Below are 20,086 nucleotides of genomic sequence, written 5' to 3' on the forward strand. Positions count from 1 at the left end.
CTATTCACAATGCCATGGCTCCTCAGTGAAGTCACTATAAGATACTAGAATAATGAAGTCTGAGGATTGGAAGGGAGTTTAGAGATTACCTAGATCCAGCTTCTCATTTTACAATTGAATAAATTGTCCTACAATTGGGCTATAATTCTGTGACTTGCCAAAATTCATACAAGTAGCAAATGACAGAGGTTTGACCCTAGACCCCATGATTCCAAATCCAGGCCCATATCAGGCTGATAACTCCTACAACTGAGACAAGCATGGTGGATAGATGATGAAAGAAAGATAGACAGATAGACAGACAGATATATATACATACATCTGTCTGTGTTCATCCTTCATTTTCAAAGACCATGACATCAGAGAAATGATGACATGACTTGTACTTGACTTCATTTTAAGTGAGAGAGTACTGTGCAAGGTCACTAACCTCACTTTCTCCTCCTGAGCCATCTGGGTCCAGTGACTAGACAGTCATCAGGATGACTGGACATGGCCCAGGATGCAATGGGAGACCTTGGCCTTTTAGGCTGGCCTTTTCAGGTACTCACTTAGAGGGAGGTAATGCCCACTGAGAGAATATGTCTTTTTAGGAAGTAGTCAGGGAGTGGCCCTTTTAATGAACAAAAGAAGAATAACTAAATCAATAGACACTGTTGCTAGTGATAATCACATAGATAAATATCAATACACTAGGACAGTAAGATACTAGTTGCAGCCAATAGTCCTAAAGAGGACGTCATTCTCTGTTCTTCTGAAACTGTTAATAGGCCTAACAGTTTATTCAGATGGTTCAAATTAATTCCCTTCCTTAGGCTTCACAATCCAAGAAGAGATAATATTATCTCATGGACTAAATTGGAGGCATGGGATTAGGCCACCACAGTGGAAGGAAGAGACAAAATTCAGCAGGGAGACTGTAAGCAAAGAGGGATTTTATATTTGCCTTATAACATAGTTATTTGTGCACTTTTATTATCCCTCCTACTAATTTAGGGGTTCTTAATGTTTTTGTATGGCACAGATTGTTTAGACTATCTACTGAAGCCTATGAATTCCTTCTCAGAATGTTTATAAATTAGATAGGAAACTAATGATATTGAAGTTAAGATGTGATTTTTTTCCCATCCAAGTTCCCAGAACCCCAGAAGTAATATAGCCACAGACTCTGTGAGGATCCATGAATAACATGTTAATAACATGTGTTCTAGATAAGGATGGGACATAATTTCATTTTATTTCTTTGCGTTGTGTATTTGCATGAAGAGAATGAAAATGGCAGGAAGTAAAGGACTGGGGAGGAAGTCAGTGGCTATTTGGATACACAGAATTTAAACAAGTCAATGATCTTTATCTCTGGCAATATTGTTAGAGAAGTTTCCCTAATTGGGGGCTCAGAGCTATATGGTGGTGGGTGCTTTTTGTTGTTGTTGTTGTTGTTGTGTTTATGAATATGACATAGCTAGGGCAGTTGGGGGCATTTGGAAAAGGCATGGACTTGTAAATTGGGAAGAACTGAATTCAAATCCTGCCTCAGATACTTACTAGATTATGTTACACTGGGCAAGTCACTTAAACTCATTCAACTTTAGTTTCCTAATCTGTAAAGTTTGAATAATAATACTACTTGCTTCTTGGGTTTGTTTTGAGGATCAAAATAAATAACCTATGTGAAGTGCTTTGCAAACAGCAAATCAATACATAAATGCCAGCTATTAATAATAACCTGGACTAAAAAGCTTACTGAAATAGCAGAGAAGGTAATTCATATGAACCTGAGGATGAATTGTCTCTAAATAAACAAACAAACAAAAAGACCTCAAACTTAACTCCTTACAGCTCAGCTGGGTAACTTTAAACACTATGGTGTGAAGCAAGAATCTACATTCCTTCTGCATGAAAGAAGTGAGGGGAGTAAATTGAGTAGAGACAAGAGACTGAGCAGTGGTCATATTCAAAGCCAGACCAGGGGTAAAAACAGATATAGTTCAGAGGACCCATCTTCTCCTATTTTGAAATAGGAGAAAGGGAAAGCCCTCTTCATCTGAACTATACACTTCATTGAAATATCTGCTAGTTATATAAGTAGTAAATAAACGGAAGTATGGTCAAGGACTCTAAACTGGTATTTTGTCTGGCCAACTATATTTTCAAATAAGTTGTCTTCTTTAAAAGGAAAAGAGAGTGAGATGAGATCTCTTTGAAGCAATGTGGAAAAGACCTTATAAGTCTTGTTACCTGGGTGACTCCATGTACATCTGTTTGTGTCTTGCTGCACATATATGCATGGCTTTCTCCCTGCAATGAGTACTATGGTTCCTGGGGAAATCTTAAACATTATGCTAAACTATAAGTTGCATGTGGGTTTAAGCTTAGAATATTGGAAAGTGAATGGATAATCTGGTGCTGGTAGCAATAAAGTAGCAATAGCTATGTACTTAATGGCATTAAGTTCTTTTCCATTGTTTTGTACGTGTTAGTGTCAGAGACTACAGAAATCTGACAGTCAGAAGTCACAGGATCCTTACACCTTATAAATATGCTGAATAATATTTACCCAAGCTAAAATGCTTATTACCTCCTCAGTATATTTCTGACTTCACACTCATTAAAGTATATTCCAAAATGTCTCACACATTTCTGTAGGACCATCAAAAATAGCAAATGCAAATGTACAGAGAGATAATTTAATTAAAGGACACTTCCTTCCAGTATCTAATATGATTGACCTGTGTATTCCTTATCTAAGATGATTCAGTTGTGAATTTTAGAATTTCTTAAAGATATCAGGTAAACTGGAGGAAAAGTCTATTAAGGTGACTTGGAGAGATGATTTAAGGAAAGACTCTACTGTCAGTCCTCAACAGTAAACAGACTTATTTAAACAGAAAATCCTGAGGAAATCCAACTGAATTCTCTCAACATTCCCCTCCAAACAATTTTAAAATGACATCTCAAATTATATTTTGGAGTGGCAAAACCAACAAAAGGTCAGATTAAGATGTTTTTCCAGAATAAGAAAATTTGGGAAATTGGTGTGAGAGGGTTATGACACCAGGGCAAAAGCCTTTCTAGAGCCTGCAAAGGTGTCAGCAGCACCAGTAGCCAAAACAGTAGCAATAATTCAGGAATTCTCAGCTCAGATATGGCAGGGAGGTCAGATAACTGGTCTTTGTTGGCACTGGGTACAACCAGCACTGATTTGCATCTCCATTGCCCATATAAAATTCCAGTTCAAAGTTCCAGGGCTGAAAAGAACACCCAGGGATTTGTCACAAAGACCAGGGTCCCTAGTCATAAATCTAAGACAAAGAGAATGCTACTACCTATGGCTACAGGGGACCAGGGGGCCTTTCTGGGTAAAAATAAAGTTTGGAATATGATATTCTGGAAAGTAAAAGAGCTAGGACTACAACCAAGAATGAACTGCTCAGCAAAACTGAATAAAATCCTTCAGGGCAAAAAAATGGATATTTAATGAGATAGAGCAATGCTTTCAAGCATTCCTGATGAAAAGACCAGAATGGAATAAGAAATCTGAAATTCAAACACAAGACTCAAGAGAAGCATAAAAAGATAAACATGAAAGAGTAATGATAAGGGTCTCAGTAAAGTTAAACTGTTTACATTCCTATATAAAAAGATGATACCCATAACTCTTAAGAACTTTATCATTATTAAGGCAATTGAAAGGAGTCTAGATAGAACAGAGGGCATGGATGTGAATTATATTGAAATGATCTTGAAAAAAATGAAGGGAAAAGAAAAGGGATGATTTGAGAGAAGAGGGAAGGGAGAGATAGAACGGGAAAAATGTTCTTATCCAAAAGAGGCAGGCAAGAAAGAGCTTTAACAATATAAAGGGAAATGAGGGGGGGAGGGTGGAAGGCAATGCTTGAACCTCACTCTAATTGAAGTTGGATCAAAGAGTGAAATATATATATATATATATATATATATATATATATATGTGTGTGTGTGTGTGTGTGTGTGTGTGTGTGTGTGTATATGTGTGTGTGTGTGTGTATATATGTGTGTGTGTGTATATATATATATATATATATATACACACACAGTTGGGTATAGAAATGTAACTCATTCAGTGGGGAAATAGGAGGGGAATGGGGGATAAGAGAAAGGAGAACACAATAAAAGTGAGGATATATTAAGGACAGAAGTGGTGGGAAGCAAAACAGTCTTGAAGAAGTACAGGATAAAAAAGAGAGAAAGAGAGAAGAAAATGAGATGGAGGAAAATACACTTAGTAATCATAATTGTGAATGTCAATGGGATGAGCTCATTCATAAAACAAAAGCAGATAGCAGAATTGATTAGAAACCAAAATCCAACAATATGTTGTGTATAAAGGGCTCACTTGAAATAGAAACACAGATAGGGAGTTAAAATAGAAGACTGAAGCAGAATCTAATATGCTTTAGGTGAACTAAAAAAAGCAGGGGTGGCAATCATGATCTCTGAAAAAGCAAAAGCAAAAATAGACCTAATTAAAAGGGATAATCAGAGAAACTATATTTTGTTAAACAGTACCATAGACAATGAAGTAATCTCAAAAATGTTTATAGCAAATTTCTCTGATAAGGGTCTCTTTGCAAATATGTATTGAGTATAAAAATGAGTCAGATTTATAAAAATAAGAACTATTCCCCAGTTGATAAATAGTCAAAGGATATAAACAGGCAATTTTCAGGAAAAAGAAATCATTGCTACCTATATGAAAAAACATTTTTCTAAATTCTATTGATTAGAGAAAGGCAAATTGTTGTGCTCATCCTTTGTTTTTGAAGAAGACCATGACATCAGAGAAATGATGATATGACTTGCACTTGACTTTGTTTTGAGTGAGGGAGGGCTGCGCAACCAGACTCACTTTCTCCTCCTGAGCCATGTGAATCCGGTGACCAGATATTCATCAGGATGACTGGAGATAGCTCTTGGTCATTTTAGGCAAAGGCCTTTAGAAGTACTCAGGTAGAGTGAGGGGACACCCATTCAGTGAATAGGCCTCTTTAAGAAGCAGTCAGGGAATGGCCCCTTTAATGAGAAATAGAAAAAATAGAGAAAGGCAAATAAAAACAACTCCAAGGTACCACATCAAACCTGGTTGTTGTCCTTCATTGTTGAAGAGGACTAAAAATCACCTCACTAAGTTAGAATCAAGTTACAGGGTGTCTGACTGTGGCTGATTAGACCGATATGGGTTCAGAATGCTCTACCACAGGTAGGGCACAAATAGTCCATATGAATATTGCAGTAAATTCTTGAAATTTGCACATCTCACATTTCTTTTGAAGTACCACAATTCTGCTTTGCTCATACTACCATCTTTGACAAATGCTGGAGGAGATGAGGGGAAAAAAGGTACACTAATGAACTGTTGGTGGAGTAGTGTACTGGTCCAACCACTGTGGAGAAAGAACAATTTGGAACAAGGCCCAAAAAGCTCTACAATTGAATACCTTTTGACCCAGCAATACTACTACTAGGTTTGTATCCCAAAGAGATCAAAAGAAAAGGACCTATATGTACAAAAATATTGATAGCAGTTCTTTTGTGGAGATAAAGAATTGGAAATCAAGGGGATGCTCATCAATTGAGTAATGCTTGAACAAGTTGTGGCATATGGCTCTGATAGAAGAGTATTATGGTGTTGTGGGAAATGATGAGGGAGTGGTTTCCAAAAAATATGCAAGACCTGTATGAACTGATGTAAACTCAAATGAGAAGAACTGGGAGATCATTATGCTCAGTAACAACAATGTTGTAACGATGATCAACTGTGAAAGATTTGACTACTCTTATCAATATAATGATCCAAGATAATTCTACCTCCAGAGAGAGAACTGATGAACTGTGAGTGCAAATCAACGCAAAATTTTTTCACTTTATTTTTCATGCTTTTTTAAAAATTTTATGGCTGCTAAAATGGAAATGTTTTTCATGATTTCACATGTATAATTGATATCATCGCTTACCTTCCCAGTGGGTGTTGGTGTGAATTGGAGGGAGAGACAGAATTTAGAACTCAAAATTTACAAAGAAAAGAATGTTTGAAATAAATAATATTTTTTAAAAAGTATTTTTAAAATAAACAGAAAATCCTGTGAGATTGGTCTGTTTTCTTGAAAGAAGAGGCATGGTCTTTGTTCTTTATCATATTTAAGTTCCAACATTTTAAAAAATCTATCTTTCTACCCAGGAAAGTATTCCTGTTTCACTTTGTAGGAGTCAACCCACTCTCTACTCCTTACCGATCTAATAATGTCTTGCAGATCAAGGCCACTCACAGTTTTATTTTCCCCTCCTTCCATCTACTCTATAAGCTTCTGGACTAGGATAACGAGTTCTGAATTTTATATTCAATCTTGCTAGTGTAGTTATCAACAGTGATAATACTCAAAGAAGTCTACAAATCATAAACCACAGGGTGTTATTCTCTTCCAGGCCTTTCCATTTTCAAACTGCAGCATCACAAAATAAAGCAAATTCTAGGAAGTCATCTTTGCCAAAAATATGTTTTGAAGAGATTGACAATCTAAGATAATATATAGGTAGCAACATCATAAATGCAGAGATAAGTGGTCACAGATAACTTAAGAGGACATGTATACTGGAGCACTTTTTGTCCATGTCTACTATAAGTTTATTTTAAGTTTGTTTCATTTCCAGTTTTTCAATGGAGCTACAAATCCATGTTAAAAACAAATATGTTAGGTCAGGTTTACAGCCTGGAGAGGCTGTATATCACTTAAGAGATCACCTTTTCCAACACCAAAATTTTGTAGACTAGCCATCAGAGGCCCAAAATGCTTAAATAACTTTCCCAAGGTCATAAAAGGAAGTGAGTAGAAATTATTCTAATGTTCATTTTGGTTTATAGTAGAGCTGTAACATATCTAAGAATCCCCTTTTCTGAGTTCACAAGACTTGATTTTTCCTTCTCACTCATATTTGCTTTGTAGACTATTTTCTCTAATCAATACAAGGTATAGACACTTGGTACAGTGAGTATATAGAAGAATATAGAACATGAAAAAGTAATGTCTGGATAAATTTCTAGTTTTGCTACTTAATAATTGTGCCAACCAAGTCAGTTAAGTGGCACATAGATAAAGCACTCAATTTCCTAGGTTCAAATCTGTCCTGACATTCACTAGCTGTGTGACTCTGGGCAAGTTATTAAACCCTATTTGCCTCAGTTCCCCATCTGTAAAAGGAGCTGGAAAAGGAAATGGTAAACCACTTCAATATCTTTGACAAAAAAAACCCCCTCAAAATGGTATCACAAAGAGTTGGACACAGATGAGACCACTGGAGAACAGCTGTGCCAACTAACTTTTCTGGGACTCAGTTCCCTCATTAAGTAAAACGGGAATAAAAATATCTGCTATTACATATCTTTCAGGGTTGTGGAAATCAGATGAAAAAGAATATAAAACTCCTCTGAAACTCTTAAGTGTTATGCAAATATAATATTATCAGATCAATAAATTCAATTAAAAAACAGTGTCACCTCTGTACAAGGCACTGTACTAGGTACTAAAGACACAAAGACAAATACGTAGCATGGTATCCACTAAACAATCAAGTAGTGAGCAACTTGTGATGTAGGACTGGAATTCAGGAAACTCACAATATAGACTAAAGGACTTGTTACATAGATATGTAAGTCATCTATATTGAGATGATTATTGAATGTACTCAATCAAATGAGAATACCAAGACATAGAGTACAGGGAGAGAAGAAAGCTCAGGACAGAATCTTGGGAAATACACACACTTAATGGATTGGAACCAGGTTATGATCCAGTAAAAGAGACTAAACTAAGAATTGGGCAAGAGAACCAAAGAACAAGCTGCTGTGAGGTCAAATAGAATGAAGATTGACTGAGAAAATGCCATCAGTTGCCAATTAAGCAAAAGCCATAAGGCATTTTCCACTGAGAGTTCTTGAGGGAGGGCAACAGAATACAAACTCAAATCATTTCAAAATTTTAGCCTTTATTTTAATTCTCAGATTTTGAATTTCCTTAGTAGTGTTAGATTGGTGATCATACCAAGACATGTTTTTGTAGGCACTACTTTGGATGATATGCTTTGGGGTAGGGAAATATATGAAGTGCTTTGCACACAGGAAGGGCTCAACAAATATATAGGCTTCAAACAAATATAAGCATAAATGATTTTGTAACTACTCAGAAGCATTTACAGTCACATTTCCAACATCTAACTATTTAGGTAGTTCTTAGAGCTTTGTCATATTTTTCCATTGTTAAGCTAAAAATAACAGAATGACAGTGGAATTAAAATTATTGAGCACAGCCTAATTACTTCTCAAACACAATTTTGAAATTCTTGAGCTAATGAAATGCCAAAGAAAAGTGTTTATTATGCCTGCATACTAAGATCACTTATAAAAAGTACCACATTAAGAATTAAAATAGACTTGATTCCATTTCAGTCTAGAAAAAATACAGGTATTTAACTCCTTTGTTACTGTTCTCCATTTAAAATTATGCTACCATATTATTATGCTAACTGGAGGCAAGCCATAACTGTAGTCATAATGTCACTGTCAGTTTCATTCATGGGGTGTCCTACTCTTGTAACCTATCACCTCTTATTTTCTTTAGCCAGGGAGTTGAGTCTGATAAGCTGCAGAGACAGAGGTGAGAAATCTCTTTCTAGAAGGTAAACTCTAGGACTAACCTCATTTCCAAGGTTCATATAGCTGAAAGTAGATTTGGAACATTGGGAAACAGAGGGCAACAACAATGAGTTTAGTTGGTAGAGTTATCCACAGTAAGTTGCCACAGAAGTGCCACTAGTTAAAGAAACCTGCCTGTACCAAATGCCAGAGGGTGAATTTCTTCTCAAGGAAGGGTTTTCTAACCAAAATGTCAGGCTTTAAAGTATTAATGCAAGCTTAATATCTTATATGATATAGAAACTGGGAAATTGATGGGTTATAAATATATTAAAAATAACCTAGAGATACTTTGAGCATCTGCACATCAATTGATTTCTTTTAGATTGCTTATCTGTATAACATCTGCCATCATTAAAGAAAAAGTACATATTATCCCCAGAGGTATGGTAGAAATAAAAATAAAATCTAGGAGAAGTCCATTATTCTCTGAGTCTCATTTTCCTTATCTGTAAAATGGGGGGAGGGGGGATTCTCTTCAGACTCAGGTCTTCCAACTATAAGTCTAGTTTTTTCCACTATAGCAGCATCATGCTCCTAGCATCATGTTTAAGGAACCAATGAATGAATGAAACCCATGAGAAAGTCCATAGACCAGGAACTTAGAAAATACATTTAGCAACTCAGACAAAAAAGAGGAAAAAATGTTAGGGAAAATTATAATAATCATTCTTATCACAAGAACTCTGTTCCTTAACTTAGAGGTGGGGCAGGGAGAAGTAGCCCATAAGGAACCCTTCTTCAAACTTTCTTAGTATTCAACAAACAGAGAGGGTAAGTGAGATTGGCAGTTGAGAAAGTTGAGGTGAGAAGGGCTACATAAGCTACTCATGCACATTGTCTATTCACATATGCTGTCATGGCTATGAGTGAAATATTTATTTTACTCAGTGTCCTTCCTGGGCAACAGTAACCTCATAGTGCAAAGGCCTTACTGAAGCAACTCTTTGGGGATACTTCCTAATTTTCTTCTGTCTTCTTGCTGGAAAACTTCACTGACCATTCCAACTAATATTTTTTGCCACTACCCAGAGTACTCATAATCTCTAGTCTACATTTTAGCACTTCATAGAAGCTTCATATCAGAATGGATCTCAAAGGGCATCCTATACAGGTGCAAAGAGTTCAATAGTGCAGGGAAAACCTTGGGTATTTAAGTTACAGGTAAAAGGGGAAGTTATAGGAGAGAGAAAAAAGACTAATGCCCTCCTGAAGGGGAGGAGAAAGGTGATGGCAAAAGCATTCTTTTCCCTTGAGAATAGCTAGACCAAGAAGATAAGATAGGTACTATTATTATCCACATTTTTCAGGTAAGGAAATTGAGGAAGACAGAGGTTAAGGGATTTGTCCAGGGTCACATAGCTAGCAAGTATCTGAGGCTGGATTTGAACTTAGATCCAATGTTCTAACTACAGTACTATGCATATGCTTCTAAAATCATTGAAATATAATATGCTCTATAATATTAGGCTGAATTTCAGTGACATAAAACATCAAAATAGATAAATATTTAATATTATTTTAGAATTTCAGTGGGTCTCAAAGTTAACATACTGTACTTTTCCCTTCAGATTTTACAAATTAGGGAACTGATGCTAACTGACTAAGTGACTTTTCCAAGGTTAGACCACTAATTATTTTGAAAATGGGAGTTATACTCAATTTTCCTTTCTCCTGATCAAGTATCTCTTTGTAAATTGATTTGAAAACTTGAAGAGTGACAGGACATTAAAGATATGGAAGTGCCTGAGAAAATAGAGCTTGAAAATAGATTTTTGTGAGGCATTTTAACTTTAGAGAGTAGAATCAATAAGGAACCAGTAAAAGGAAGAACTTTTTATTTGAGTCATCTGAGAAGAACCTTCACTAAAGAGAAAACAACAAAATCTGAAAGGAGAAGATAGAAGAGACAAGGTATTTAACAGTGCAGTGATCAGGGGTTGATCTCTTTTGTAAATTGCAACTGGAACCATGTATCAGAAAATAGAGAAAAAGCAAAAGTAATTTGGATTCAGGAAAGCAGGTAAATGGATGAACCATTTCAGGAAAGAAACCTTATTTATATGTCTAAGCAAATTTTCCTCTGTCAAGGTTGTTGGGAAATCCTGATAAAAATGTTTATTTGAAAAAACATACAATGATTACAGTTCAGTGAAAAATTTTCAAATGGAACTATACATAATTACTTGAGAAAATGGATTTTTGTAGGTATAACAAGCAGAAGTTAGGCATTGGAAAGACAGTAGTTTATTGCTCAAAACTCCATTGCACTCCAAAATGGAAATATTACCAGTGGAAAACATTGTACTGTTGCTATGGTATCATTTAAAATTAAACATTCTACCCAGTATATTAATGTTACTACATCAGCACAAAGAGGAGCAGAAAAACATAGCCTAGTGATAGAACCACAGTTATTACAGTCACTTTGAAATCTGAAATAAAGATGATATGAAAGGTTAAAATGTCACATAGAATATGATTACATGGCGAATCTAATAGTGCTGTAGCATTGGCTCTACCAAATGATTAGACAGAAATGACCAGCTTTTTGTTCTGAGATCTTTTTGAGGAGGGCAGACATCTTAAAGAAAATATTTGATACTCTCCTTGTCATGGAGAAGTCTTGGGAGAGCAGAAATATGTGCCTGTATGAGGATGAGCTCTGATGATCTGTATTCAGGTTTTTAAAAAAAGAATAGACAGGAGGAGGCAGAGTCAAGATGACAAAGTAGAAACAGGGAACTGCTATAGCTTTCCCCCCAAAGCCCTTAAAATACCTGTAAAAAATTACTCTAAACAAATTCTAGAACAGCATAAGCCACAAAATGACAGAATGAAACAGATTTACAGACTAAGACAAACTAGAAGAATGACAAGAAGGGTCTATCAGAGCAGAGCACAACCCAGTGGGCCATGCTGGTACAGACTAGACTGGAGCAGGCCACAGGGAGGTGAATCACAGGCAGCTGCTGCAGTTTCCAGATTTCTCAACCCACAAATGTCAAAGACAGCTTCAAAGGTCAGTGAGAAAGTCTTTCATCTGGGTGAGAGAGGAGCATAGTCCAACCCCAGCCCCAGGCCCGGGGTGGTGGCAGCCATGCCACAGTAGCTTCTGGAGCTCCTGGCCTATAGACATGGGGGATGGGGAGAGGGAGGAACTGAGCAACTGATCTAGGTGACAGTCCTGGGGTAAGGAGAGCACTGGTGTGGTAGAGCTAGTGATGGCTGTGGAGAGGGAATCCTACTGGTAGGCAGTTCCAGGGCAGAAAAGAGTGCTTAAGGTTGCTCACAGAATAGAGTATAGGTCAGGAGAGTACTTAACACCTCTCACTTGATTTTACTACTTTGGAGGAACTGAGAATTTACAAGTTCCTAGAGACTTTTCTTGGAGAAAAGCTGCACAAAACATCTGAAACCTGGAGTAGCATACCCTCCATTTAATAAAGGACTCAAAAGTCAAGTAATTGGCTGGAAAAATGCCCAAAAAGGGGGAAAAGGTATTTTCTTCTGTCCTTTTGGATGAGGAAGATCAAAGCATACAACCAGAGGAAGACCAAAGCATGCACTAGAGGAAGACAGCAAGGTCAAGGTTTCTACATCCAAAGTCTCCAAAAAAAAAAAAAATGTGAATTGGTCTCAGGCCATGAAGAGCTCAAAGAGGATTTTGAAAATCAAATGAGAGAGGTGAAGGAAAAACTGGGAAGAAAAATGAGAAGAACACAAGAAAATCATGAAAAAGGAGTCAACAATTTAGTCAAGCTTAGGAGTCAACAGGAGACCCAAAAGATGCTGAAGAAAATAACACCTTCAGAAATAGACTAACTCAAGTGGCAAAAGAGGTGCAAAAAGCCAATAAGGAGAAAATGCCTTAAAATTTTAACAGAATTTCTCAAATGAAAAAAATTTCACTGAAGAAAATAGTTCTTTAAAAATTAGAGTAGAACAGATGGAAACTAATGACTTTATGAGAAAACCAGAAATTATAAAACAAAACCAAAAGAATGAAAAAATAGAAGACAACGTGAAGTATCTCACTGGAAAAACAATTGACCTAGAAAACAGAGCCAGAAGAAATAATTTAAAAGTTATTGGTCTACCTGAAAACTATGATCAAAAAAAGAGCCTAGACATCATCTTCCAAAAAATTATCAAGGAAAACTTCCCTGATATTCTAGAACTAGAGGGTAAAATAGAAATGAAAAGAATCCACTTATTACCTCCCAAAAGAGACTCCAAAAGGAAAACTCCTAGGAATATTGTAGCCAAATCCCAGAGTTCCCAGGTCAAGGAGAAAATATTACAAGTAGCCAGAAAGAAATAATCCAAGTATTTTGGAAATACAATCAGGATAACACAGGATTTAGCAGCTACTACACTAAGGGACTTGAGGACTTAGAGTATGATATTCCAGAGGTCAAAGGAGGTAGGATTAAAACCAAGAATCACCTACCCAGCAACACTGAGTATAATACTTCAGGGAGAAAAAATGGAATTTCAATGAAAAAGAGGACTTCCAAGCATTCTTGTTGAAAAGACTAAAGCTGAATAGACAATTTGACTTTCAAATACAAGAATCAAGAGAAACATGAAAAGGTAAACAGGAAAGAGAAGTCTTAAGGAACTCATTAAGGTTGAACTGTTTACATTCTTACATAAAAAAGATGTTATTTGTAACTCATAAGATCTTTATCAGTATTAAGGTAGTTAGAGGGAATATATATATACATAGGTATGTATGGGTATGTATGTATATATATATGTAGGTATGCATATGTACATGGGTGTATGTGTGCATGTATATATATGTATGTGTGTTTGTGTATGTGTATGTGTATATATACATAGAGGCACAGGGTGATTTGAATATGAAGGGAGAATACCTAAAAGAAAATAAAACTTACTGTTGAATGGAATGTACTAAGAGAAAGAGAAAGAGAAAGGTAGGATGTAGTAAATCATGTCACATTCAAGAGGCAAGAAACAGCTTTTATAATGGAGAGGGAAAGGGGGGAGATGAAAGGGAATATGCAAGCCTTACTCTCATGGGATTTAGCTTAAGGAGGGAATAACACACACTCAATCGGATATTGCAGGAAGGCAAGGGGAAAGGGGATAGAAGAGGGAAGGTAATAGAAGGGACAGCAAACTGGGGAAAGGGATAATCAGAACTATTGTGGAGAAAGGGGTCAAGGGAAAGAATGGAATAAATGGAGGGCAGGACAGGACAGAGGGAAATGTGGTTAGGCTTTCATGACATGACTGTTACGGAAGTGTTTTGCATGCCACACATGTACTGTGCAGCAATATTGAATTGAATGCTTTCTCAATGAGAGTGGGTGCGGAGGGAGGAAGGGAGAGAATGTGGAACTCAAAGCTTTAAAAATGAATATTAAAAACAGTTTTTGCATGCAAGTGGGAAATAAGATATGCAGGAAATAGGGTATAGAAATCTTTTTTGCCCTACAGGAAAATAGAGGAGAAGGGAATGTGAGAAGAAAGTTGATAGAAGGGAGGACAGACTGGAGAAAGGGGTGGATGGGGTGTATGCTGCCCTGGGATGGGGGTGGGCAGAGATGGGGAGAAAATTTGAAATTCAAATTTTTGTTGAAGTGAATATTGAAAACTAAAAATTAAATTTTATATATATATATATATATATATTTTTATTAAAAAGAAAGGATGGAAAGGGTGTTCAAAGTCGGTGAGGCTGCTAGTTTTGAGCAGACAACTGGAACTTAGATAACCAATAACCTGATTGCTCCTGCCCAAAGCTACTAGGAGAGCAGCATGAGATCAAGACAAAAATTAGGATGAGGTTCAGTCATTGTTAAGTTTTCCATTCAGGAAAACTAATACTGAAAAGTGATTTTTCTCCCATCGCTTCTTCCCCTATTCTTCCTCTCTGGGGAAATGCATGTTAAATACAAATCTTACCTGTTATTTAAAGTTTATTTATAATTCTGTTCAATTAAAATTAAAGGCTGAAGGTCAACCATAGCAATTTCTGCTTTGTGTTTCATTAGTCGAGAAAGGGATATCAGAGATAGAGAGACAGTAATTGGCGTGTTACAAAAAGGGATAGAATGAGATAGAGAAAATAGACTGTCAAAAGTTACTGGGACTGATCAGAGGCTCAGGAGATAAATGAAAAGGAATCATAATGATTTATATTTTATAACTTTCCAAAACAGATTAAAAGGATGAATTTGGTTTGCTCATAGACAAAGGATGAGCTCAGCAATAGTTTCTGTCTGGTGGAGGGCTGAATGAGCTGTTAGAGTGGGCTATTTGTACTCCCCAAGGAGCTTCCTATATTAGATAAAGCCAAGGATAAAGTGTAAGAGAGAAAGTTATGCCTGATTGGAGGAGAAGAAGAGTAACCAGGGATTTCTGAATTCAAAAAGTCAGAGAGAGTATAAGAATCCTAATTCTTTCTCTCCTACTGTAGTCCCAATAGAATCATTTCAATTTACATAAAAATTCCTCACAGACACAGGGCTAAAGCATAAAGAAAAGAGGAAACTACAGAAGGAGTAACTAGAAGAGAAATGAGAAGTCATCTAGTCTGGCTTTTTTAATTTACAGATATAGAGACCGAGGTTCAGAAAGTTGAAGCAATATGTCCAAGTTCATAAAAATAATAAGTAGCAGAACTGGTACCTGAACCCAGAAAAATGACTTAACAATTCAATTAAACAGTTATTAAATGTCTACTACACAGAAAGTTCTGTGTAATAATATATATCTGAGTTTCTGAAGTGGCAGATATTGGAAATTCAGTTTCAGGGAGAGAAATGTTAACTATGATTGGAAAACACCATCTGTAAGAAGGGGAAAGAATTAAAATCAGCACTAGTATTTTTTAATTAAGGATTAATAAAAACTATAAAAAAGGAACAATGGGAAATGATAAGGCTGATAAAGAAACATAAATACAAATAATGTATTTCTTCTCCGCAGGAAAAAAAACACACAAAGAAATGAAAAAAGGGAAAGATGCTTCCAGGTAAAGTGCTTTAGTTGAAACTAAAATACATAAAGATCAACTTAATCAGTGAAGGGAATTCAGGGAAATTATAAATAGGAGCAGATATAAGTAAGTGAGAATAGAATTTGTCTTGCATTGAAATTCCAAAGAAGATAAAAAGCTTTTTGAAGTTCAAAATTCACACACTAGAGATGGAAGGAAACTTAGAGATGATCTATTTCAAGTTTCTGCCTTCCTTTCTTCCCCTCTTACCTCGCCACTAACTTATGAGTAAGGAAAGAAAATTTGTTAATATGCTTTCTGTTCATATGCCTTCTTTGTAAAAAGCTGAAACAAAGTAAGCAAAACTGAATTACCCACTAGGTAGTGCAACATGACTACCTTTCTAGAAAATTAATTAAGAAATAAGAGGGTAAAAGGATCCTTCTCCCAAGGGGTTTTCTTACCTACCAGAAAATCATTTCCTTCACTGTTACTAATCATGTTTGTTCCATTTACAATTTTATCTACATAGCTAACTCAACTGGACCTAATCTTGTATCTCATTTACATTATTTGTTTATAGGGTATGAAGAAGGAATATCCTTCACAATTTACCCATATTAAATTTCATTTTGTTAGCGCTGTCTATCAGAATATTTTCATATCCTGTTTCTGTCATCCAGTGCATTAGCTCTCCCCTTATCTTTGAAGTATCCACTTTTTGTTATATTATGCATGCCTTCTATGCCTTCATCCAAATTATTATTTTTAATTGAGTTTAATCAGAGCCCAGGACAGAACCTTGAGACATTAGCTACCTCCTTCTAGGTCAATCCATTACTCAACATTCTTTTTTATTTTTGGTACAGTTATTTAAACAGCTAAAAATTTAGATGACTATATTATAATTCAATTATTTTCTCATCTTACTGATAAAGCTACCACGAGATGTTATGTCTAGACTTGCTAAAAATCTTTATACACCGTGTCTACATCATCCCCTGGTGCTATCAATTTCAAAACTTCTCTATTGAAAAATCAAAAAAGAAAATGAGATTAATGTGGCATGATTTGTTCTTACTGAATCAATGCTGGTTCTTAGTGACCATGGATTTGCACACCAAATGTTCAGAAATTCTCAGTTTAATAAAAATTTTAGAATTTTTTCCAAGAATGGTATCAAAATTCACTGGCCTATAGCTTTAAGAATCTACTTACCTCCCTTTTGAGGAATCTAAATATTTTCCCATCATCACTTTTCTAGTACATCTCCCATGAAGATAAATATATATATATACTCTCAATGAGAAGAGTCAGTCTTCAAAGTCATTATGTGTGGTACGTTTACACATAAGTAAGACATTTTCACTGACTATGTAATGTTGGAAGCCTTGCTCTTCTTATTGTGCCTCCCGATTTCCTGGTTTTCTTAAAGAACCAACTTAAATTTCTGCAAGAAGACTTTCTTGATCCCCCTCAGCGCAAGTGCACTGCCTCTCTTGATTCTTTCCAATATGTCTCATCTACATATTTGCTTGTGCATAGCTGTTTGCATGCTATCTTACCCCATTACGCTGTAATCTTGACAGCAGGGACTATCATTCACCTTTCTCTGGATACTCAACGTTTACATGGCACATAGTGTACACTTTCATAAATGCTTATTGGCTGACTAAAGTGTTTTGCAAACTTTCAAAGCACTCTGTTATTATTATTTTTTGTTAATAAAGATAGCTGGGAAGTAGCTTAGCAGTCGCCTTAATTAGACTCAAGGACTATGGAGCTTTCTGTAGCATTGTCAGTCATGCTTATTTCAGCCAAGGGTCTATTCTCTTCAGTCAAGTTGTACCAGAAGTACAAAACCTATGCTGAGATCAAGTCTGTACTTTTTTCAAATTCTTCTGTTAACTGCTTCTCTTCTTCTGAACTCCTTAGCTCTGCTTGTTCTTACTGACTCTTCTCAGCTCAACTATAACTTAATTTGTGGTGAGAAATCCAATAAAAAGTGTATCATAGCCCTTTGGCTAAAAGTAAAGGATTTATTCCAAAGGATTTAACAGCAACCCTTTCTGAGTCTCTTACTGATTCTTACTGGGAAGAACAGTCAATGCTCTACGGATCCATCAACATCTTTTTTGCTTGTCTTTTTCAAGTCAAGTAGCTCAGTATAGTTTTTTGATTGTTTCTGTTTTGTTTTTTGCTTTTAAGTTTGGCATGACCTTGTCACCTTTCTGTTCTTTGCCTCCCATCATAGTGCTTGCTTTTATAATACTACTGTCCAAGCTACAATTACTCTATTGGGTTATATCCTAATTTGCCATTCTAGTTGTCCTCAGAAGCATTGTGGTGAGTTGCAAGAGCCTATCTCCCTCTCCCCCACCTATCCAGTACTGCTGAGATAATCTAACTTCTGTTTCACCATCACTGGCACTCCTCTATCTGCTACTCAGATTCCACTCTTACTGACAATGATATTGGTATCCATGGTCCTCTTTCTTCTCTCACCTTTGATATCTTATCAGTTGTCTTTTTATATTTCCATGCTCCTCTGTTTTCAATCTACAATGATGGCCTTTTATAGCCATCACTAGTCAATCAGAGAGATTCCCTTCTACTGCACAAAGAATTTCTCAACTGTGCATCCTTCACTCTGGGCATTCAGAGGCTGCTTCCTTATATCAAAGAGGTGTATTATTTATGTGGATATTTTTGCATCTGTTTAATTCCTCTTTGCTACTTTTGAGTATAAATATAAACGTATTCCACAGGTTAGAAGACTCTAGAAAGTTGGTCTCTGAAATAATCTAGGTTTTAGTATCATCTAGGAGATGACTGATTATGTATTAGTATTGATTAAGAGGACTATACAATGCATAGCACTAGTATTCGATTCTTCTTTTGTTGTACTTTAGAGTAGTTTTACAACTTTAGGGTCTCTCCTTTACCATCCATCTCCTACTCCTCTAGGAGCTTGTTCCATTCCAGAAAAATCCCTTACCTCCATTCAAACAGTTTCTAAAACTTTCTCTTCTGTTTTTTAAGTATTTACGATGACTAATAAAGTCGGATTGTGATATCACGCTTCATCAGTGAGTGTGATCATCTAAACACATTTCTCCAGGCTTAAAAATGTCTTTGTTTCAACTTCTAAAAATTCCTTACTTACAAGTCTGGATGTGGCATTAGAGTGAGATTTTAATTTATCATGTATGAAATTAGAAGCTCACGCGCTTTTCCCTTGATGATTCACTTAAAATGTTTTGGAAAACAACAAATAGATGGCAGTGTGGCATAGAGGATAGAAGACTGGCTTTGGAATCAGAGAATCCTGAGTTCAAGTTCTACTTAGGATACAAACTAGCTGTGGTCTGCTAATGCCAAATCACATAACTTCTCAGCTTCCTGGTCAAATTCCTCAGTTTACATGCAACTGAGCAGCTGCTCATCTGCACCTCTGAAAGAAATTTCTAGACTAAGACAGTTCTCCATGCTGATACACTGATGAAATCACTGATGTAGACTCTACTCCCTCCAAAAATAAATAACAGTAACAGCTTCACAGTAATCTCTCCAAAGATTTGAAGTTCACTACAATGCCACTAATGAAATACAAGGATAATATGGTTTTCCTTTCTCTCCATTTCTATTTCTTCTCTTACCAAAAGGAAATTCTTTGGGGATAATTACTAGTTATAGATTTCTTTTTTGTCTAGTCACTTTCCCCATCAAGACACAAGGAAAAAATGCTAATCTAGTGGGATAAGGCTGCTGATTTCATTTCAGCAGTCTTTGCAGCCTTACTTAAGGATAGAATATGAAAGAGATTAAAGAGAAAGGTTTCCCCTTCCTCATCTCTGGATATTTTGTTGTCTCATCCTGAGCTAGACTAATGGGACTGTTTATTCCTTAAAAATCACTTTACATAGATCTGAATAAAATCTTTTTTCATAGTTAAAGATGATCACATATATTATTGTTTAGAGATAATGCATTTTTGCTTATTGTTAATGTAATTTTGCTTCTTAATGGGAAGATCTTTCCCATTGTTAATAGGCCCATGTGACCTGTTTAAGTCACATGGAAGACTGAGTCACAGGAGTCAAGTCACATGGAACAGGAGGGGTGGAACAGGAACAGGCAGAGCTAGAGCTGAGCTGAGAGGAAGTTATTGAGCAGTCAGGGCTAGGAAAGGCAGCAACTAGCATGAGAGTGAGAGCTTGTTTGTGATTTGTTTAAGGGAGCTGGTTTGTGGGAAGCCTAGCAGGAGGAAGGCTTGGGTATGGTGTTGCCCCTTGTATTGTTATTACATATAGATTTTTGTTGCTATGATGGATTTGGCTTTCTGGTGTATGATCAATGTTTTGGTTCTGTCTTTCATGTGCAGAGTC

General features: G+C 36.2%; 1 protein-coding gene and 1 long non-coding RNA gene across 13 annotated transcripts in view; one reads left to right on the plus strand and one right to left on the minus strand.

Annotated features, from left to right (window-relative positions):
• The window catches only part of STS (steroid sulfatase), a 189,443-nt gene that overhangs the window by 12,263 nt on the left and 157,094 nt on the right, over positions 1 to 20,086 (minus strand). The gene's annotated exons all lie outside the window — the stretch shown is intronic.
• LOC140506841 (uncharacterized) overlaps positions 1 to 20,086 on the plus strand; it is a 78,057-nt gene that overhangs the window by 3,968 nt on the left and 54,003 nt on the right. The window contains exon 2 of one of the 9 annotated variants that reach the window (XR_011968119.1): positions 15,689 to 15,734. The exons of the other annotated variants lie outside the window; for them this stretch is intronic. This is a non-coding gene — a long non-coding RNA (uncharacterized lncRNA). The remainder of the gene's footprint in view (positions 1 to 15,688; positions 15,735 to 20,086) is intronic. 9 annotated transcript variants of the gene reach the window in all.

Source organism: Notamacropus eugenii, chromosome 5, assembly GCF_028372415.1.
Source record: "Notamacropus eugenii isolate mMacEug1 chromosome 5, mMacEug1.pri_v2, whole genome shotgun sequence".
NCBI classification, from domain to species: Eukaryota; Metazoa; Chordata; class Mammalia; order Diprotodontia; family Macropodidae; genus Notamacropus; species Notamacropus eugenii.